Source organism: Equus quagga, chromosome 12 (genome assembly GCF_021613505.1).
Source record: "Equus quagga isolate Etosha38 chromosome 12, UCLA_HA_Equagga_1.0, whole genome shotgun sequence".
Lineage (NCBI taxonomy): Eukaryota > Metazoa > Chordata > Mammalia > Perissodactyla > Equidae > Equus > Equus quagga.
Genome location: NC_060278.1, coordinates 71073265 through 71096355, shown reverse-complemented (window position 1 = coordinate 71096355; position 23091 = coordinate 71073265). Strand labels below are relative to the sequence as shown.

Sequence of the window (23091 nt, the reverse complement as noted above, 5' to 3'; positions counted from 1 at the left end):
GTTTAGTTTCTGGTAGCTTAGACACAAATTGACCAGTTTACTAAAAAACTTAGAAAACACATGGAAAATTTATGAGAAATACCATATCTTGTTGTCGTTGCTGAGATTCATAGGGTTTTCTGTTTTTTGTAAGTTTTAAGGCTGACTCTAAATTCTCAGAACCACAAGAATGTAAAGTATTGCTCTTCATGAGCCTGGAGCTGAAGTTCATCAAAGGTGCTCGGGAAGCTCACTCAGTGTTTCCTCCTCCTGTGCAGAGCTGGTGTGTAAAGTGTGATTCAAATGTTTGTAAATCGAATTACACTTTCACACGGTGACCTTCTCACCAGTATATTTGTGTAATTTTGATGTTAGTGGATTTGGTTTGTGTTGTTAAGGTGGAAAAATGTGTTACTGGGAAGTAATTACTGTAAAGCTTTTAATTATTGATTTCCCCAACATAGCAAGGTTGACATTTTAGCAGATATAATGAAGGGAAAGATATGCATTAACGAATGAGAATGGAATAAATGCACATTTTAAAGGGAGACATGATTCATTTTAATAGATATGCAGTAATTATCCAGGAACTGGGACTGCTTTCTTCATAAATGACATTAACTGTTTACATCAAATGACAGAACTATAATATGTAAGGGTATTATGAGTGTTCAGAACCCTAGCATCGGCTAAGGGATACATAAAAACTTCATGTTTATAGTATCTTTTTTTGTAGTTCTTCTCTTCATTACCCTTTATCAAAAGCACACTCTGTTTTGAAGTATTTATACTGGCTTATGCTTCATTCTTCATTTAGAAAAACAGATTTTTGCTTTGCATAGTTGTCTAATAGCTATAAATAAATGCAGCTACTTCTCCTCTTGAAATGGACAACTTTGCATTTTAGACAATGAAAAAGATCAGCCTAGGACGACCACAGAGTTCCCAGCCTTGCTGAGTCTTAGCTTTTCATTCGTGGTTTATCTGCCTTTCTGATTTTAGCCACCATGAACATGCATCTGACTACATGCTATTGAGCCCTTAAGTGACAAAAACAAGTGCTTACACATCCAAAGGAGTGTTAGCCTCTAAAGAATAGCTTTTGGTGAAAACATGTTTGGAACTATCTTTTGGATTGCCTTCAGAGTCAGTGTGTGAGACCCACAAGAAACAATGCCTCATTTAATCACAGAAGCACATGATTTTTGACATAAAACCATATGACCAAGCTGGTCAACCAGCATATCAGGCAAGCTTTGTTTGAAATAATATTCAGCCACTTAAACTACAGCATGAACACAAAGGAGAAAAATTTGTCACCATTTAGATAATTCAAAACAGTGTAATAGAGAGTCTAAAGAGAGTTTATTCCCGAAATGAAGTTTCAGAAATATCCCGGGCTATGAAAGGCTATTTAGCATCTAAGAAAAAAGTTAGAAATAGAATAATTGGAAAAAATCTGCAGAATGAAAGATAGGAGATGGCAAAGTCAGAAATCTAAATAATGGATTAGAAAATGGAAAAATATTTTCAAGTTGATTAATAATTCTAAGTGCTTTCTTGGAAACACAACGTAAAGAAGGAAGAAAACACAAATACACAAAATTAAAAATGGCATGATGGAAATAAGTTATGTTGGAAAACTCTATAAAATGCATCTAAAAATTCCCAAATTTCTGGGAACCTGAAAATTAACAAAAGTGACTCCAGAGAACTCAAGTTGATGAATAACTATCTAATTTGTTTAGAAAATTATTAAAAAGTTATTGCAAAAAGACATTTCCAGACTCAAATGGTTTTTAGAGGAATTCTTCTAAACTTTGAAAAAACAAAGCAATTTACAAATTATTTAAACTTTCCAAACATAGATTTAAGCTTCCAAATTCTTTGAAAAAAGACATAACATTTATTAGAAATCTGATAGAGATGACAAAATACAATATTCTTACTTATTACAATCTTACTTAGTACAGTCTTACTAATGTTGGGGCAAAGACATTAAATGTCAACAAACAGAATAATGTACATTAAAAGAATATTTTGCCATTTACCAAAAATATATATTTCTCAAATATCCAGCATCAAGTTTAATGGTAGAAGAGTAAAAGTTTCATTTTCATATCAAGAATAAGGTACTAATGCCTACTCTCCCCATTATATATTCACATTGTTCTAGAAATAGCACATGCAATTCGGCATGAGAAATGAAAATTAAAGATGTAAATATTGGTAAGGATGAAACAAAAGTTATTATTAGTTGCTGCTTATACAATTGTATTCCTAGTAAATCCAATAGAATCAACTGAAAAACTTAAAAAACAATTAGTTATGGTCGTGTGCCACATAATGATGTTTCAGTGAAAGATAGACGGCATATACAACAGTGGTCCCATAAGACAGTGCCACATAGCCCCTAGGTGTGTAGTAGGCCATACCATCTGGGTTTGTGTAAGCGTACTCTATGCTATTTGCACAGCAATGAAATTACCTAAGGATGCATTTTTAAGGACATATGTTAAGCGATGCATGACTATATGTAAAAGTCACTAAGAATAAAATCATCAGCTTTGGTTTTTCATCTTTTCTCTTTGGTCACTTTAATTATACCTAGAAAATATATATTTTTATATATTTGCATGTTTTATAAGTATTATTTTATCATTTATTTTATTTCCTCTATATCTGTCATTGCCCCATTATTATTTTTACTGTTTTGTATTTGTTTTCTCCTGTTGTCATTTTCATTATGCTTTATTTTGCTTTTTTTTTTAAGTTCTTATACTTGCTAATCAATTATACTACTCTTTTTATCTCTAAGTTTTAAAAAGATCTTTCTTGTCACCATTATTTTGATTTCAACAGATGTATTCAGCTGTTGTTATTCTAAATTCTTCACTGGAACCTCAATGGTCTATTAGCCAACGTATATCTAGAATGTCACATTTAGAAATTTCTGTAGAATGAATATTTCTATTTTTTGAATATTCTAAATTGTAACAGATCTTCCTCTGTGTATTTTCATATGATAATATAAAAAAGTGGTTGTGTTTGCCTAAATAAAGTTTAACTGATGTACTGGTTGACCAAGCAAGGCCATGTCAATCTGTGTCAAAAAATTATGTGCCACTCTGAAGTAAGTGGGACATTGTCCCTTGTGGGCAACTCCAAAAAAATAACATGTTCAAAATATGTACCAAACAAGACCTGTCCTTGTCTCTTTTTAGTAGTTAATACTCATTTAGATGTGTAAGCATTTTCTTTTTGCATGTGTAATCTTTAAGAAGTTGTTGCATGTATCAGAGGTGTCATATATTTTGCAGGTACATGGAGAATGGTATAAAAATTAGTAGCTTTGTATACAACCAGTAAGCAGTTAGAAAATACAATGAGAGGAAGAAACCATTTACAATAGCAACCAAAAAGTAAAATGCCTAGTATTAAAGTTAACCAGAAACGTGAAGGACCTACATAAAGAAAGCCTGAAGCTCTAATGTCACATAAAAAGACTTCAGTAAAATCAGAGATGATTGTATTTTTTTATAAAAAGCTATAATATGGTGGATTAACAAAGCTCCATTTATTAAACTATAAATTCAGTGTGTTAATGTTCCATCTAAATTTATTTTTGTACTTGACAAAAATGACAAAATTCACCATGAAAAATAAATAAATGAAAAATGACATAACATTTTCAAAAAGAAGAATAGAGATAGAAGTGGACTTATCTAGGATAAAAACCACTAAGAAAGCTACTAACTAAAATAGCTTAAAAATAAGGAACCAATCGGTTATAGGAGAATGTCCCCAAATTCTCCAGATCAGAGGTAATGAAGATATTCAAATCACTGGGAAAAGAGAGCTAATTTACTAAGTTGTGTTGGGAACAGAGACTAGCCATATGAAAAAACAAAAACTGGGTTCCAGTCTCATTTCTTTTACCAAAGTAAATTATGGAAAGTAAAAACAAAATTATGATGCTTTGAAGAAAATCATGGGTAAATTTATTTAGAATTTTGGAATTGGTGGAAGCTCTTTCCAGGAAGGACACAATACGCAGAGTGTGAACAAGAAATCATTAACAACTCTACAAAGTTATGACCTGCTAAAAAAAATTTGAACTAAAAAAAATACAGTCGAGACAAGTGATAGGCCAAGACTAGTTTTCTTTATTTACAAAGCTTCATACAAATCAGTAAGGACAAAATATGCTTAACCTAAGAGACAATGGGCAAGTCACTGAAAAAGAAATATAAATGGCCAATAAAAATATAAAATTACAATCTTCATCCTCATAATTAAAGAAATGCAAATCAAACAATAATGAGATGCCGTATTTAATCAATCAGATTAATAACGGTTAAAATAAGTTTGACAACATCCAGTGTCAGTGAAGATCCAGAAAAATAGGCACTGTTAGTAAATTGTTGCTTGGAGTGTAAATTGGCGTTAGCTCTTTTTCAGACAATTAGATCATATGCATCAAAAGTTAAAATATCCATTTCCTTGTGACTTTGAATCTCCTCTGCTAGGAATTTATGATCTTGAATAGCCTCTGCTAGGGATTTATTCAAGAACATACTCCACCTGCATTTCAAGATGCAATTCTTTCACCGGCAAGAATATTCACGGTAAAACTAACAAACCATAAATACCAGAAATGATCATGTAAGGGACCTGGTTGAACCATTAAGGCACATGGTATATTCAATGAAACGCCATATAATCTCCTGAAACATGAAGCGTGTCTCTAAGTGCAGACACGGAAAGACCTACAGGATAAATGATGTAGTTCAAAAAATTGAAACCATGATCACACACTGTGTATAATGTATTATTGTAAAGAAAAACTGTTTATGTGCGTGCCTGTGAGTGTGTGATTAAATATAACTGGAAAGATATAAGAAATTTCACTCTGCCTTTGTCTAGAATAGTAGTTCCAAATTTCAGTGTGCGTCAGAATCACCTGGAGGGTTTGTTAAAGCCCAAATTGCTGAGCCCCACCCCCAGAGTTTCTGATTCAGTGGATCTGGGGTGGGCCCTGAGAATGTGCATTTCTGACAATTTCCTAAGTGATACTGATGCTACTGGTCCGGGAACCACACTATGGGGACCACTGATATAAAAGAACTAGCTTCTCAACTTGATATCTCTCTGTTCATTTGATTTTTTTTCTAATTGTATATGCATTCCTTTTTTTTTTCCTTGGATGATCAAAAGTGGCAATCCAAGTAGCGAGATTCTAGGGCATTTTAATTTTCTTTTTTATACTTTATCATATTGAAAAAACAATAATTTTTTTTTAAATCTACCAAATAAAATCAAGTACACTGCTTTTAGTAAAACAAATATTTTGTTTGGTTATTCACTTCCTTAGAAATGGACTTAGTGGAATATTAAATCATTTCCACTTTTTAATCCTCCTAGATACATCCTTGTGCCCTAATTTGAACTCAGAAGTTAAACTGGCTTAGAAAATATACCAACAGACCAAAATATTTTAAGAACATGGGGATTGACATTCTTTCATAGCACCAAATTTAATGCCAAATTTATATATAAGATAGTAAAAGAACAAAAGAACTGTTGTTATGTTCCATAAAGTAGGAATGACAAATATACAGCATTCAATCACTATAATAGGACACCCTCTAAGACGCCAGACCAGATGACAAACTTCTGAGGAAGACTCCTGGTGCCGGCATTTGCCATCTTACTTGTATTTCTTACTTGTAATACATCTTTATGATTACATTACCTCTTGTTCAGAATTTTATAAACCTTTAAAATTATAACAACAACAAAAAGAATAGATTGTCCCCATCTATCCCATGCCCCTTTTTCTTTTAACAGGCCATATTTCTATAACCTTCTCTTGGTATTATTTTTGTTTTGTTCAGATTTTTTTTTACTTATTCAGTATCCCTTGTATAGTCTCCCTTAGGAGCATTGTATAACATTATGAGAACAAATAGAAAAGAGCTAAAATTTTGAAGCCTTGTCTTGCCAACCCCCATACCTTCTGTTGGGACAGAAAACCTGAGCAAACAGGCATTGCGCTAGACCGTATCGGCAGCAAAGCAAGCTGTGGTTGAGTTAACAAGGGAATGGATTCTTGTGTTTTGTTTTCCATACCAAGGCCATTTTTTTCCTTTCCTCTAAAGATTAAATCTGGTGGTTCATTAGCTATTCTGGCTGATCTCAGCTTCTGCTGTGCATGCTCTTGTCTTCCCAGCCCCACACTCCAGGGGTTTTGATGGAACAAGGTTAATACTTGGAATCACGGTCAGGAGCAAATTGATTGCAAGTAGAGGATGTAAAGCCTGTCTGCCTCTATCTCCTTATGGCTGCAAGTTAAGCAGGCAGTTTGCATCAACTGAAGCTTTAAAATTCCTTTTTTTTAACTGACATCTATAGCAGAGAACACTATTTCTCTCAAACCATATGCCACTAACACCTGATTAGTTATGATCAGGTAGACTGATATGCCATTGAAAGGAGGCAAACCCGGTAGCTAGTTCATATGAATGTTAAATAAATTATCTTCCTCTTTCCTACCCCTGCCCCAACTAGGTTGCCGTTATTTAATTTAGCATGCATTTAATGAATATCGCCTATATGCTAGGTAGGTACGAAGAAAAGATTTGCATGCTGCACAATTCTACAAGTTTCCATTCCTATAGATTTTGATGTGAATAGCACCCCCAGGAGTTGTACAATTACAACCTGCCCACCCAAACATGGCACTAATCTAGGCCATTGTTGGAAGAGGGTCATCATGATGAGTTATAAAACATCATCTGTCCTCTTTTAGAGCTTGTGATTTGGGGTAGGGCTGGAGAGAAAGAGTCACAGCCACAGCTTACTATAACTCGTAAGTCAAGTTATAGTTATGTTACTATAGAGATCTGAATAAAGGAATCCAGGATCAGCAAAGAGGGCATAATGAGTTGTGCTTTCGGTGGGGTGGGAGAATCAAGAAAGGCTTCATAGAGAAGATGACATTTGATTTGGGCATTTCAGAATGAGTCACACTTTGATGGGAGAGGAGTGAGAGGGCGGGGCATGGTGTAGTTGGGAACAACAAGAATGCCACTGTTGCCCACATTTGTCTTGGGTGAATGCTGAGGATAATTTAAACACTTTCTCTTGCAATTTGAAGGACACTAACCAGGGCTTCTCTGTCAGTGAAAGACGATTCTTCTCTAAATTGCTTAATCTGCAGTCTCAATTTATTAAGATATGTATGGCTTGTCTTGGGAGTCTGAGTAATCACTGGCATTGTATAGGGAAGTACATTTGCATGACATTATAAGAATGTCAAGTTGTCTTTCAAAACTGGACGTAGAGAAAAGGCCCCCCAGCGTCTGGGCTATCTCTGAGTGCTGACTGTGGGAACATCTGCCCATGGCATTTGCTCTACTGTATGCACACATTTCAATCACCCCAAAAGGCCTCCTGTCCACAAAAGGCTGGACAGTGCTTACCTCTCACTCATAATGCCGCATTAGCATTTCTATTCTTATGCTCTGTGGTCATAAGAGGCTGGGAGACCTAGGGAGAGACATTTCTCAACCTGCAGATACAAAAGGGGTGTTTGAGCCCCTGAAGGGCACCACCTCAGTAGGGAGTGTGTGTTAAAAGATTCCTTATTGCATTCCAACACCTCCAGAGACTGAAAGGGGAGAATTTGGGAAAGCAGGAATGGATGTAGGTATTCATGGAAGGAGATTGTAATAAGGAATATCAAGAAAATGGTATACACTCACACTGCCTTATCTGAGCAGTTTTCCACAGTGGTGTTGACCGTACGAAGCCCATGTTAACACTCAGGGAATCTTTCTTCTTTGATGTCTGCAACTGTCATTCTTACCAAAATGCAAGGGAGATGGACATATTTTGAGGCTCATGTCAGTATTCATTGAGCTGTCCAATTTCACAAATTCTGAACTTCTTCACCACAAAAACCATTTCAAGCATCTTTTCCTCTTGATCTTACACATTTGCTGCAAAACTGTGTCTTTCAAAAACTTTGTATATAATGTAATAATACATGTTTGTTGAATGTGCAGTTATAAAAAAGTCACTTAACACTAGCAGTGGTTGGGAGAGTGGGCTCTGAAATCAGATTCTCTGGACTGATATGAATGGCATACCAACTGAAAAAGTCATCTTTTTAATTTATACTTTAGTGTCCCCATCTGAAATGGGGAGAAGTGGGGAGTACGACAAAAATATATATATATAAAGTCATGTAAGCAGAGTGCCAGGTATCACCTCCCCAAAATTCCTGTGGTATTGGATGCAGTCAAATTTAATTTCTAAACAACATGAAAGGATTACTGTTAACAGAGTGAATTGATATAATTCTAGCCAAAAGCAAACACACTTAACCATTCATATAGCTTATAGTGCCCCTTCAAGGCCAAATTTGCATTTTGAGATTTATTTTTTTTGAGAATATTGAAAATAACATAGATTTGTATGCCTATTATATGAGTTACGAATGTGTTTGGCAACAGCTAATTGTGACCTAGCCAGCCCCGGTGGTCTAGTGGCTGCATGTTGCTATGATGCTGAAAGCTATGCCACCAGTATTTCAAATATCAACAGGGTCACTGATAGTGGACATGTTTTAGCAGATCTTCCAGACTAGACAGACCAGGAAAAAGGACCTGGCCAACTTCCTTTTTTTTCTGGAAAAAAAAAAATTGGCAATAAAAACTCTACGAATAGCAGTGGAGCATTATCTGATATAATGCTGGAAGGTGAGAGATGGTGTAAGAAGACTGGACAGGGTTCAGCTCTACTGTACACAGGGTCACCAAGAGTCGGAATCGACCCCACTGCACTAACAACAAAACAGTGGCCTAAATAATTAGTGGTATATTTTCTCATGTATCAAGGTAGGAAGTTGCTCTTCTTGTTTCTTGTGCTCAACAATGTCCTTAAGGATCCAGCTCCTTTGTCATTTTCTTCCAGCAGCCTTACCTTTTAGTTTTCCAAACTAAGGCTACTTACCCCGTGGTTACAAAGCAGCTGTGATATTCAGGCCTCCTACCAGTGTCACAGGTCAAAAGAAGAAGTGAAGGTCATTACCAAATGATCTGTCATTCTTATCAGTAAAGCAAAAGCTTTCCAAGAAGAATTTCCAGCAGAGTTCTCCTTCCACCTCCTTGGCCACAACTGACCTGTCATATAAACACACGTATCATAAGGGAATCTGGAAAAGCAGGTAATAAGATTGTCCTGGGTAGACTAATCATAATCTATCAATGAAGGGCAGGGATATTGTAGCTTAAAAAAATCAAAGTTTTGTTAACATAGAGAAGTGGTTCTCTTCAGTGTGCATAAAAATCACCTGAAGGGTTTACTAAAACAAAACTTTCTGGGCCACACCCTGAGAATTTCGGATTCAGAAGGTCTGGAGTAGGGGTCAAGAATTTGCATTTCTAACAAGTTAGTGATGCTGATGCTGCTGGCCTGGGGATCACACTTTGAGGAACTCTTTATAAAGTTACAAACGTTCTGAAAAGGGTCAGGTAGCAAATATTTTATGGTTTGTAAGTTGTACAGTCTGTCACAAAATGTAGTGCAAAAGGAGCCACTGACAATATGTGTGCGAATGAGCACAGCTGTGTTTCAATAAAACTTTATTTATGAAAACAGCTTTGGATTGGGTATGGCCCATAAGTTGTAGTGTGCCAACTCCTGACACAGAGGATGACGGGAATGAATTGGGTAGTTAACCAGTTATTGTGGCTGCATAACGAATCAGTCCATTTTATTACATTCACAGATTCAGTGGATTATGTAAGAGCACAGTGGGGATGACCCCTTCCTACTCCACAGTGTCTGGGGCTTCAGATGGGAAGACTTGAATGGCTGCCGTTGACATGAATGCCTGGGGACTGAAATTGTCTAAAGCTCCATTCACATATCTGGCACCTGGCCTGGGATGACTAGAAGACTCACACTGTTCTGACTATGGACCAGAATACCTACGTGTTGCCTGTTCTTGTGACTGGGACTCTCACAGTGTGATGGTTGAGTTCTGAGAGGGTGACTTCCAAGAAAACCAGGGAGAAGTTCATGGTCTTCAATGATCTAGCCTTGAAAGCCATAAGCATTCCTTGCATCTCATTCTCCTGGTGAAAAGTGAGTCGCAAGCCTGCTCAAATTCAAAGGGAGAATTAGACTTCACTTTGACAAGTGAGTGACAGGGTCACATTATAGAACAGCATGTAGAATGGGAGATAATATCGTGGCCATCTATGGAAAATACATTCCACCATAGGCAGATTAATAACAGTGTCTCATCCCCACTGAAGGATTCTTTTTTTTTTTTAAGATTGACACCTGAGCTAACATCTGTTGCCAATGTTCTTTTTTTTTTTCTTCTTCTTCTTCTTCTTCTCTCCAAAGCCCCCCAGTACAGAGTTGTATATTCTAGTTGTAGGTCCTTCTGGTTGTGCTGTGTGGGATGCCACCTCAATATGGCTTGATGAGTGGTGCCATGTCTGCGCCAAGGATCTGAACTGGCAAAACCCCAGGCCACTGAAGTGGAGTGCGCAAACTTAACCACTCAGCTATGGGGCTGTCCCCACCACTGTAGGATTCTTAAGGCTCTGGAAGTCCTCATTAAAAACCTCTGTCCTAGCATCAGAGCACAGAACGTAGGTCCATCAAAGCATCATATGGGAGCATTTCTGGAGATGCACACTAAGTTTGTCCTGGCCAATGCTGCTTTTCCATGTCCCCATTATCCATCAAGTCATCTTGGTCTTAGTGATTTTTCATTTCTGCAGAATTTCTGTGGGGATGGAATCAAAACAAATGAACAAAGAAAGAAATCCAGAGCAGGTATCATCCGTCATTCAATATCATTATTAAGCAAAACTTTGAATTTCACTGTGTGTAAGAATAATGTTGGAGCTGTAAAGTCCAAGGCACCACTCCCCTCCTCAAAGAGCTTGTGATCGTTGGGGAGATTGGACCTATATGTAAAGATGAATATCAATAGAGAGGTGCATATGGTGTGCCAAAAGAAATGCACTTTGATGGCTTTAAAATGAGGCTGAGATTCTTCTCAGCTGAATAGCTGAAAAAGCCACCCTAGTGGAGGGATTTCTTAATTCTCACATTGAAAGATGATAGAAAAAGGGGATGGATGAGTGGATGAATGGGTGGATGGATGGATGGAGGGATGGAAAAGGAGAGAAAGTATGTTTCTGGTGAGAAGTACGTAGAGCCTGATGATACAAGAGTGGAACGCCACACGTCTTGCTGGAGTTGGGGAATAGATCATTATGTCTACGATCTAGATATAAATCATAGATCAATTTGTATTGAGAAAAAATACAAATTCTGCCCATATGTGTGTGAAAAATCTTTATGCTTGCCTCACTTTGTTTTAAAAGCACCATAATAGTATGCTACTTAACACTTAAAGAGTCCAACAAAAGGGTTCATTTTAATACTATAAATCAATGACTGCCCTACTCCCAAATATTGATTTGTTCTATAAACCATAACAAACTTTCATTTGAATAACATTTGATAGTACATTTTTCAATAAAATGTGAAGGGCTTTAAAAAGGCTGCCTTTTGGCATGGCAGTAAAACTTATTTTTAAGCATGTGCATTGTGAAAGTCACTAAGGTATATTTAAAAAGTTTTATTTAGAGAGATGGGTTACTAATAAGTAGCCCAAGTCTCTTTTCCCAAGTACACTCAGAAAATCAATACATGGATCAAAAATAAAGGCATGCTCTCAAGAATTATCTGAGCAATTTTCTGTGTTTAGAATTTTCCAAATTTTTCTAATTTAGAAAGTGCCCATCCATCTTTTTAAACACAGTGTTTATTGACTGCCTATTGTATATAAAGTCTGTCTTTAAAAAGTGAGGTATAGAGAGGACACCAAAGAAGCAGAACACACAATCATCAACTTCAGTGAATGCATACCATGCTTATGGCAATGTGGTTCTACTATTAATACTCATAGTAATAGCATTGATATTCATAATTAATATTTATCAAATAATTACCATATGTTATGTACTACCATTGGCAGTATCTCACTTAATCCTCACAATATCCCTATGATGTAGTACTAGCGTCTCCATTTTACACATAAAGAAACCAAGGCTACAAAGATTAAGGGTCTTGCTCTTAGACAACTTACCCTAGCAAGGTGTTGGAGCTAAGACTATCTATTTGCCTTCAAAATTGATGTTCTTTTCAAGTTATAGTTTTATTTACAAAATGTGTCAAGATTAAATTATTAAATGTAGTTAAACAACAAAAATGAATATTGTACCTGTGTTGAAGTGGTATCCAACGGACAGGTTGAATTAGTTCTGGAGGAAGTGAGTTTTGATCAGAGTTTGAGAAGCCATATCGGGGAGAAAATGGTAGAAAGAACATGGATAGAACATTCCTTTATGAGAAGGGAATGATCAAACTGTGAGTTGGAGATTAAACATATCAGATTAGCTGGAGAAAAGAATTTAACTAAAATAGAGTTCATGGGGGTAGTCTGGTTGAGGAGCTTGCTCAACGCCATTGCACATAGTTGCTCAGGTTCTTTACTGCACAAATGCACACAGGTGAAAATATAAGGTGTATAGGGCTCACCAAGCTATGCATCGGGGTCTCAGGCTGCCAACTACCTGGAGAAAGACGTCAATGCTCACTAGGATCTCCTTGGTACTCATAAATCCCGTGAATACCAATCCAGTGGCTTCCAACTCCAGATACCTGTAAGCATTTGCCCAAAGGCTTCTCTCACCTATTGCAGTCCTTTCAGCCCATGTGTGAGGCAAATAGGAAGAGGTAGCGATTTAATACCCCCTGTGTCAAGAGTTTAGCTAAAGTACTCTGTGACCTTGCTGCCTCGCCATCTATTTTGTGTGGCCAAGTGGTCTACAGGGTCCATGAACTGACACTATCCCCTTCTGCGAATGCACACTCTAGATAACAGTCCACAGAGTCACAAACAATTGTAAGCTCCTGATAAGACTTCTTCAGCAGCCCTGTGAGCAAGTCTCCCCCATCTCCCAGACCCTTCCCTTTGTGCACCGCTTAGAGAAGACCTCCACAAAGCTTACCAAAATCCTGCTCTTTTTGCTTTTGAATTGACCAATCTGGCCTTAGTCTAGGACCCCCCAAAGCACTCTACCCATGAACCCTAATGAAGGCATGTGCTCCAGGTCCTGCTGCTGTCTCTCTGCTTACACTCTGCCTTGGCCTCCCTGTATGGCTCCTCAAGATATGCCAGGTACTTCCCCTGGGACTTATGAGTAATAAACTTCTCTATTTCAATTCCCCTGTGATCTTTTGTTGAACTGGATCACCATGAAACACCCCGGGGCTCTACTTAACAAATGTTAATTTAACAAATTCAGAACACCCTGTGAGTGGCTTTCAGCCAAGGATCAATGACATTGATTCATTCATACCCCAGCTCCCTCAACCACCAGTGGGATAACTCTGAGGCATTTTCTACACTGTCTCCTAGGATTCCCCATCAAGGCTGAATCCTAGTTAACCACAGTGGTTACCTGCCCTACAATCCATCCTTATGGGCTCCCTTCCCTACCTCACTTTCCAACTTCCCTACTCGTGCTTCCAAGGATCACTTCAAATAAATGATTTAAACTTCAGTCTGTGCCTCCGGTTCTGTTTTGGGGGAAACTCAATTTGAGATAGATTAAGACCGATCCCCACAAAGGCACAGTATAGGTTAGCTGAAGCCAAGGGGAGTGAGAAGCCCAATAATTATGTAGAATAGGCAGTGATGTAGAATTGTTGCAGGCTCTTGAACCATGGATGGGTCTGTTGTTTAAGGAAAATTATCTTAGTTTCTGTGTATAATATGCTTTGCACCCAAGGGAAGTGGGTGGCTGGGGCAGAGTCTGGAGCCCAGAGAATCAAGTTTTGTCACTATTATTGTGATTATCTAGGGGGCCCAGAAAAAAAAGAGTTTCGATTAGTGGGGAGGAGGTTAAAACGCAGACAAGGAATGTATCTAAGACATGTGAAGGAGAATCAGTGGGGATTGTTGTTGACTAAGTTGGTAATGGAGATGGGAAGGGGATGGAGGAAGCAAAAATAACCCTCCTGGAGAACCAGGAGTATGGCTGTGTCCTTGGCAGTTTTGGTCTATGCCTAATTTGTAGACTGTGAATACACAGAAACATTTATTGGTCTTGAGACTATCCTAAAGTCACCTTATATAGTTCATCAGAATGGAACTCATTTCTCCAAAAGAACAGACCTTGTGAAACCTCTGGAGATATAGTCAGTGTTTCCTATGAGTTTATGGATTTTTCTTCAGCCCTCCAATACACATAAAATTTCTTCTCTCTCTTTTCTCTGCACTGAAATCCTCAAACATGTCTTTTCTCTTTGTGAATAAAAGGATAGGCTTTTCTTAACAACAGACTTTCTAATGAGTGATCAGAGCTACATTTTAACATGTTAAGCCAGGACCTGTTTAACAATTGGTGGCCTTCTCTCAACTTCACAGCCAGTGGCTGCCTCATTTACACTTGTTCTGTGAAGACGCTTAAATGTTCCCTGCCACATAGCAGAAGCCAGCAGAAGGGAGCTACACTTCCACTAGCTCTCACTTTGCACAGCTTTTCAAGCCACTTAACACCTTCCAAGTGTGGAAGTTAAAAGAACATTCTTAATACATGGCTTCCCTGACCATCATGGCTTCCTGGAACTTTTGTTTGTTTATTATGTGTCTATGATGATTGGTTGATTGATTGATTGATTGATTGCTAAGAAGAAAACACAGTGGTCTTAAATGCTGACAACAGAGGAAGCATTTCACAGCTGGATTCCTTTTCAAAGAGTAGAGTTCTCTGAGCTCTAAATGAAATGTTTTACCAGACAATTATCAGTGTCTTTTATTATTTGAATTTATTTTTCAGCTTATTGATAAAATATCTTGTGTGGAGGAAAGGCCATGCAGTAGGGCATGATGGAATTTTTGAACCATTTGAAAACTGCCAAGGACAATATATCATTATTTGAACTAGCCAGGTGAAGGAAAAACTCCATTAGCTTGATTCTTCCATTGCAGATGAAGTATTTTGAAAACAATAGAAACAGATACCTAGGAAAATTCACCAAAAGACCAAAGGAATAATAACTTCCTAGAGTGACACATTTGAGCTGTTCTGCTCCACTCTAGAAATGAGCCCAAGTAAATGACTGAGCTCCAGTTGGAGGAGATCATGACATTTGCTTGGCCTTTTCTTAAGGAGAGAATATGCCAGTATTCCATCCATAGAGACGTATGCACCTATTTCCAGAGCATTTGTGATGCAAAAGGAAAATTATGTTCGTCTGGATGGGGTTTGTTCATATTGTGTCTTCTACTTGGGGCTACAACTGGTTATACTGACTCCTACCAATAGCCACCCTCCAGACAAGACTAGGGTCCCAGGCATCATTGAAAGAGAAATCAGGTAAAATGAAACAATGCATCATTTCAGACAGTTAGCATCTGCAAATTGACTTTTGGTTTAATTCAGTCATATTATTATTGAATTAGTCCAGTAAGTATCCATTTAGTTGTTAAAGCACTGGAAAAAAACAAGGTGCAGTTAGCTTGAGAATCTTTGTGACCAAAGCAGGGCCTTCATTAGATCAATACTTTGATGACTGAAAAAGGAATAAGGCTGTGGATCATAATGTGGACCATCCTGTGAGTTTAAAGGGAGAACCATCCTCTGCATTCACTGTGGGTCACCTACTTTCTGCTTTCACACTCTCACACATATACTTCTCAATGTAAAGTATGTGAAATAAAGATATTAGGCTCACTGTCCAACGCAGTAACCACTAGCCACATATGTCTGTTGAGCACAGGGAATGTCGTGAGCCCAAATTGAGGTGTGTTGTAAAACACACGGTGGATTTCAAAGACTTAATACACAGTGAAGAATGTAAATTAGCTCTTTTGTAATTTTTTACATTAATTATAGGTTCAAATGATAATATTTTGATATATTGAGTTAAAATATAAAATTAATTTTACATTTGTTTTTACTTTTTAAATGTCGCTATTAGAAAATTTAAATTGCATATTTCGCTAACATAATATTTCTATTGGACTGCTCTGGAGATAAGCAACTTAAGTGCATGGATGGATTTTTCTCTCCTTCACTATTTTGGAAACTAAAGAAAGTGGGCTTCTTACTTGTAAATCACGTGTTCATCCCTTTAATTCACCCAACAGCATCATACCTATGAATCTGTTGGAAAATGATGCCAATAAATACATCTAATTAATGAGGCCAACTACTTAGAAATGTTATTTCATAAATTAAATAGTTTTACAAATATTTTTAAATTCTATACACATGCACAAAATTATTAAAAAGATATTTACTTTCTTAGAAACTATGAAAATTCAGCATATTTCAACTTAATTAGTATGTACTTATAAAATATCATCTTTTATTATTATTTATACCAGTTTTTTGCATTAAACTTTTTTATTAAAATTTTGGAAGAAAAGGTATAATTATTATTTAGCTGACTCTCCAAATGTCTAATTTAAATGATACATATTGAGAAATACAGGATCTACCCCCAAAGTAAATAATACTAATTTATAGGAGCATCTTTGCCACATTTCAATTGTGTATAATAGAAATGTGTTTTTTATCAATTAGGACGCTCATATTTCAATATCCCTACCCTAAAACATTAGCTTTGGTGGAGGAATTAGTTGATGAGAACAGATTCATTGAAAACCAATGACTTGGCACTAAAGAGAGGACAGGAAGCGATAAGGCATGTTGAGATGATATTATTGCCAACTCCATCTGGAAGTAGCCGTTTCCCATAAGTTGGGAGCTATTAAAATAATAAGGCATTATCCTCAACTATGGGGATATAAAGACACATGAAGTATATGCCCTCTACTTCCAAGAAAATATAATAGAGTGGAGAGAGATAGATCATTAAGCCAGTAAGTACTATTACTCTTCTCTAGATTAATGCACCCTTTTGCTATTTAGCAGTCATTTTCTATGTAGCAGCCACAGTGACAGTGTTTTATAAAAAAAACTTTTTTTTTTTAACTGCTCACACTGCCACCACTTAAAACCCCAGAGTGGATTTCCAGTGAACTCAGAAAAAGTCTTACCAAAGTCAGCAAGACTGCATGACCTCACGTTCTCCAACTTCACTCCCTACTACTCTTCCCTTCATGCTCCGTTCTCCAGCTGGGGACTGCCTCAAAGTCTTTACCTCTGTTATCCCTTTACCTATAACTCTTTCTTAAAGTTTAAAAATAATAGAAAATAGAGGAAAGCTCATTCCTGTGGACACTTCTGAGTTGCCTTCCCTGGTCTCCCTATCTTAAGGAGCTCCCCTGAACTCATGACAGTAACCTTGTATCTCAATTTCCCTGTTTCATTTTTTAGAATGATAACAACTATCTGCAATTATCTTTTACTTTAAGTTTATTTAGTTGTCTACTATCTATCTCTTCTCACTAAAATGGAGAACAGAAGCCTTATTTTCTTTATTTGATGATCTTTTCTTCAGGCACGTAAAAGGCCCTCAATAATTAAAGGTTGACTGGCTGGCTGGCTGGCTAGATAGATAGATGGGTGGGTGGATGGCAGGTGAGAGAGTTTAATAGCGTCAAGTCAGAAGGATTTCAGAGTGTTAGCAGAGGGAATAGAGGTGGCACCTAATTCAGATTAGGAGGTTAAAGAAAATTTTCCTGAAGGATATAACACCTTTGCTGGCACAAGAAGTGAGCAGAAGTTGGCCAGGCAAACAGCAAAGGGCTTTACCTTTTGGGCAGATGAACAAGGGTCTGGTGGCCAGAAAGAGGCTGTCATGCTCAGAGAACTAGAAAAAGTTCAATCAAGTTGCAGCAAGAAGTGGGATAATGTAGAGATGTGAGGACAGGTAGGTAGGAGTTGGGTGTGCCAGAGCCCACCAAATCATAAATGGTAACTCTCTAAGAAGCCTGATTTGCACTGTATTATAAACCCAAATGTCTGAATGGTCTGCAAAATAAGGCATGCTTTGGGATCAGTCTGCTCACTCTGTCTCAACGTTTAAGCTCCTCAAGAGGCTGTGAACTGAACAAAGTCAGGGTTATCGCCCACCTTGTGAATTCTCCTTCGCATCTAACACATTGCCTTGTACAAAGCAGGCTCCTATCAAATGCCTGTTGAGGTAAATTGAGGCTTTTCTCATATTATTCTATAGGCCATTATCTGAACTGATATTTGGGGCTGTCTAGATTATTGAGACATCATACAAAGTGCAAGAATAACTCATGCTCCATTGATCCTCCATAATAGTTACTTTGAATTAATATGGAGGATGGACATGCACAATAAATCGACATGCTCCAAAGCCTTTCACTGTGGAAAAATACCACCTTGACAATAAAGAAGATCCAGGAGAAAACTTTCAGAGATGGATAGAGTATTTATTATTTTTTTTTCCTGGGTTGAAATAAAAAAGGGAAACCAAATAAATTTCTGGCATACTGGATCATTTTTTAAATCAGGGAGTCACCTGAAAAAGCTACATCCTTGTGGGAACAATCAATTCTGGAATGGCTTCCCATTTTCCAAAGATTAGTCTTCATTAGATGTGATTTCAGCAAGGTATTCAAAGATATCTGTTTGAATGACTCCCTAAGTAGAAACTTAGATAACTCATTTGGTGATCAGAATTGTAGGATTGGCTAAGTAAAGATGTTTGCTTTGCTCTTGTCTCTTCAGTGTTGGAAGAACAAACGGTGCCTTGATTGCACACCGTTCCATAAATTATCTCCTGAAGTTGCATTGTTTACAACAAGCTGAAACAAAGAGCCTTGGAATTTGGTTATGATTATTATGACAGAGAAATATGAATAAAATGGAGAAGTGACATATTAACAATGATGAACAATAATGATGTTTGATAAACTTGGATGGAATATAAACACGTTCAGATTCCCCAGAAGTATCTCAAAGCCTTTGCCTTAGATTTTATATGGTTGATTTTTTTTCACTTATTGCAGAAGGCTATACTTTTTCTAAATATGTTATTAATTTTCTATGTCTTTATTTCTGTGTGGGACATCTTCCCTTAATCATCAACATACTCAGTGAAGCACAAACTAAAGCAAATTTACAAAAAACCAACTCAAATCATAATTCAACAACTCAAAGCCATTAGACATTTCTAAAACTTTGATGTACCCACTACCTCATCTGACAACCTGTTGCCTAGAATGTTTGCTATTTCTTCATCTCACTGGTCTAAAATGATGGAATGCTCATATAAAAGGCGAAACAAGGCAGCCCTATAGAATCACATTAAGTCTGCAAGGCAATTGATTGCCTATGAGAAACCCTTGACCTAGGGAGGCATGGACTGAAAAAACTTTTGTTACTTGTCAGATGTCCACTGAATAGAATTGAATATATTATCAAATCTTGAATATTAAGACATTCTGAGCTTCAGATATGTTTTAGAAATACCAGCGTGATATGTGTGCACACAGGGAAGAAATTAAATAGCCTACATAGTTTGCAATCATATAAAACAGCTTGGCTGACATACTGTTGCTCTTCTTACAAGTTTTTGTATTTCCATATTCATATTGTTTGTGGAAATATATTTTAAAGTGATATTGCCAAGTAAGTGCAAAAGAATTTTCTCAAGAGAAAAATAACAACTAAGAAAGAGATAGGTCAATCTCTCTGCCCTGATACCACTAGTCGGGTTACCTGAGAAGGACAGAGATGGAAAAAGAAAGAGAAGAAGAGAGGAGGAGAATAAAAAGGGGAGATACAAGAAAGTAAAGTCACATCACTGCAGAAGATGTTGCCCAGGCCTCATTGCCATTCCTGAGACCTTAACATTTCATTGTGCTCCAGCCAACTTCCAGCTACCAGTATCTGCAATTCTGTGCCTGAGGGCTTTTTTTCCTTAATAGTGGAAATCTTCTCTACGGGTAGAAAGTGCCCTTGAAAACTCATCGTCAACTAATGATTCTCCAGTGGATAAATACCCCAGCTCTTCTCCTATTGGGTACCATAATTTTAAGGCATGTATTTTATGTCACTTCTCAGAGTTTCCCTGCAGCATTAGGCTCCAGTGGCCCATTGTGGGAGCTGGCTTGATAACGCACCCTTTCTTGACAGCCTGACCTCCCCCGTATCACTTCATCACTCTCTCCATGCTTCCTGAGATCACCTCCCAAATAAACCATCCTAGTCTTAGGCTCTGCTTCTGGTGGAACTCAAACTAAGACAATTGCTATTTCTGCTCATAGCAGTTTGCCTTTGGACTCCAATCATCAGAATTATAGTAGCTTCAACATTTAAGAACTATTTCCAATTTTTGATGATGTTGCATTTACCTGGGTCATAAATTTCCCTGCTTTGCTCAATACCCTCACAGGTAAGTGTTTCATAAATATCTTCTGAATGTAGAACAACTCCAATGAATTGAAATCTTGTACCTTAGCATGGTTCTTACACACAGTCCATGGTTAGTACATGTTTTATCAGATGAAGCGTGATGATTATGCCCTTGGCAGTGAAAAGGTCTTTATCCAACTTTTAACTATATCCAGAACAATGGCAGAATGTGTAGCACTTGAAGCCATCTGGTTGAAATCCACCTGCTTACATAGGTATTTCAGAGGAGAAAGGGGCGCTAACCCATCTCAGCATCTGGGACTAATTCATCACAGAGGTGCAATTCATAAAACCAGTCACTCTGAACACCTCACTCCCTTTCATATGAGAAGGATTTGGTTTCAAGTGCTGGACGTGGAAGCTGAGTATGTGGTGACTCATTTCTTAAGAAATGTGAATATGAGAGATGGAAGACTTTATCACTCAGACTATAGTAAAGTGAGAGCCTGCCCGAGTTGAGGTAACATGCACATAATTTATTTTATGAACACCTCACTACAGCATCTTAAAGCTTAGAGGATAGAGAACTCAATGCGTTTCCACTTGGTTATTTGCCCCAAGCCTAAAACCTGTGGCATATTTTAAAAGAATTTTTTAATGGTAAAACAATAATTCTTTTTTTTTTAATATAGTCTAAAATGAAATGGAGCTCCAGGCCTGTATGCAACTGCTGGTGTTCATATGATATTGTAAGATGCCTCCTTTTATCTCAATCTCAGCCTCCCCTGGGTAGAAAGAAAGTGAGAGAGAATAGTCAAAAAATAGGAAGCTGTTCTACTTGAATTATGTCTTCATTTAGCATAGTAAAGTGAAATATTATGAAAGTTGTCCAGATAACTCAAAGCCTTGAAATTCTGTTACCAAAGATGTCCAGATAACTGAGGCAGGGATTCCCTTGAAAAATAATTGTCTGCATTATCTGTTTCATGTTGAAATTATATGAGTCTGACTTTTAGACTTTTAGTCAAAATATTTGACTTTTCTTCCTTCCCTCACTCAGTCAACCTAATGTCACTCATAAGTAGAATGAGATGCTAGAAGTTGGCAGGGTTTGTTTTTTCTACCATGTTGATTAGAAGATTTCAAAGCTTTTAAGTGTAAAGACTGTATAAATAATTAGTTAATTGGAACCTGAATACCTGAGGAGTTATTAATATGGCAAGCTAACATCGTGTAATTATTATTCATGGGAAAAGCTGTTTTCCTTTCCTAATCTTTCTCTGTCTCTCTCTCTATATATGTTTATATATATATATATATATATATATACGTAAAACATTAGAAGAACAATAAAGATCCTATTTGGCCTGTAATACTTTGTTCATAGGCCAAAAGTTCATGGTAGGAAGATCAATGAATTGATGTATTGTAAATTATCTGGTAGATAATTCTGCTTCTTGTTCCACTTAGCAGATAAAGTTTCTTGCAAGTGTTCTGTGCTCCAGAGGTGACCAGCAATGGTTTTCATCTGCTAGATCAGATCCATTGAACCACAAGATTGTGCTGGAACCAGACTTTCCCATCAATTCATTTAAACTAGATTATTGCAAATGAATTCTTCTGGCAAATGTGAAACCTCCACCTATCCACAAATGGCATAAGCTTCACACTCTCATTTTTTCTTATTTTAACAAGATATTTTGGATTTTCATCATCTAAAAGCCATAGAAATATGCAAATTTCAGCTACTAAGCTAAACTTACTAGATGCAAATAGACTTATATAATCATAGACCTCATATCCTATCCAGAAGACCTTAATAACTCTAACACCTTCTTCCTTCTGCTCTTCTGATATTTGACAGGCAAGCTTATGTCTGATAGCATGATCTACCCCCTGATCAGTTCAATCCCAGACAGTAGGGCTTCCATTACCTCTAGTTTGTGCTAGGTATTAGTATAGTAAGTCCACAAGCAAAGAAAGCATGTGGCAGGATCCCTGTCTATACTGTACTTAATGGCCTTGCTGGAGAGAGAGGACTTTAACTTGTAAAAGACCAAGAGAGTTTTGTGAAAATAGACAGAAGCATTTAAAACTCTGATAGTGGTAAATTGATAAACTCTGCTGGTGGGAAGTTTGTCTAATGGCTTAAATGAGGTGCCACGTTTCCTGCCAGTGGGTGTTCAATACCTGCTTGTCCACTTACAGAAAAACGGTGCTCGTTACCTTATCTTATGGAGCTCATTGAGAATGGCGGCTGAGACTTTGTAAATTCCCAAGATTCTTCTCATATGTTGTGGGCTCAATGAACATTTCTCATTAAAGAACTTTTATTGGTCGGTGTTTGATTTGGTGTCGCACACTACAGCCACAAAGTCAGCTGGAGGGGGACAACTTCAAGTATGAAATCCTCTTTTAATCGAAGCAAAGACAGACTTCTAAAAAAATTTTTGTTCTAACCAATTTATAAATCTTTTTCCTCAGTAGGAAGAACGAAAGAGATAAGCTGTGTTTATTTGCAATGTCCTACTGTCCTTCTGCTTAAACATTCTTACTGGGTTCATTGAAAAAAAAATTAGAATCTGTCACAACTGATCCGCTTCCCTGAAAGCACCCAGCAAAGAGCAGATTTTGCTGTGGGAGGTTGTGAAATGTGGAACTCTCTCTCGGAACTCACGTTATTCAGATTCAAATAGTTTGTAATGAA

The 23091-nt window shown here is 37.2% G+C and overlaps 1 protein-coding gene across 4 annotated transcripts in view; it reads left to right on the top strand.

The window, feature by feature from the left end:
- Positions 1-23091, top strand: part of MACROD2 (mono-ADP ribosylhydrolase 2) — a 1871078-nt gene that overhangs the window by 1619279 nt on the left and 228708 nt on the right. The gene's annotated exons all lie outside the window — the stretch shown is intronic.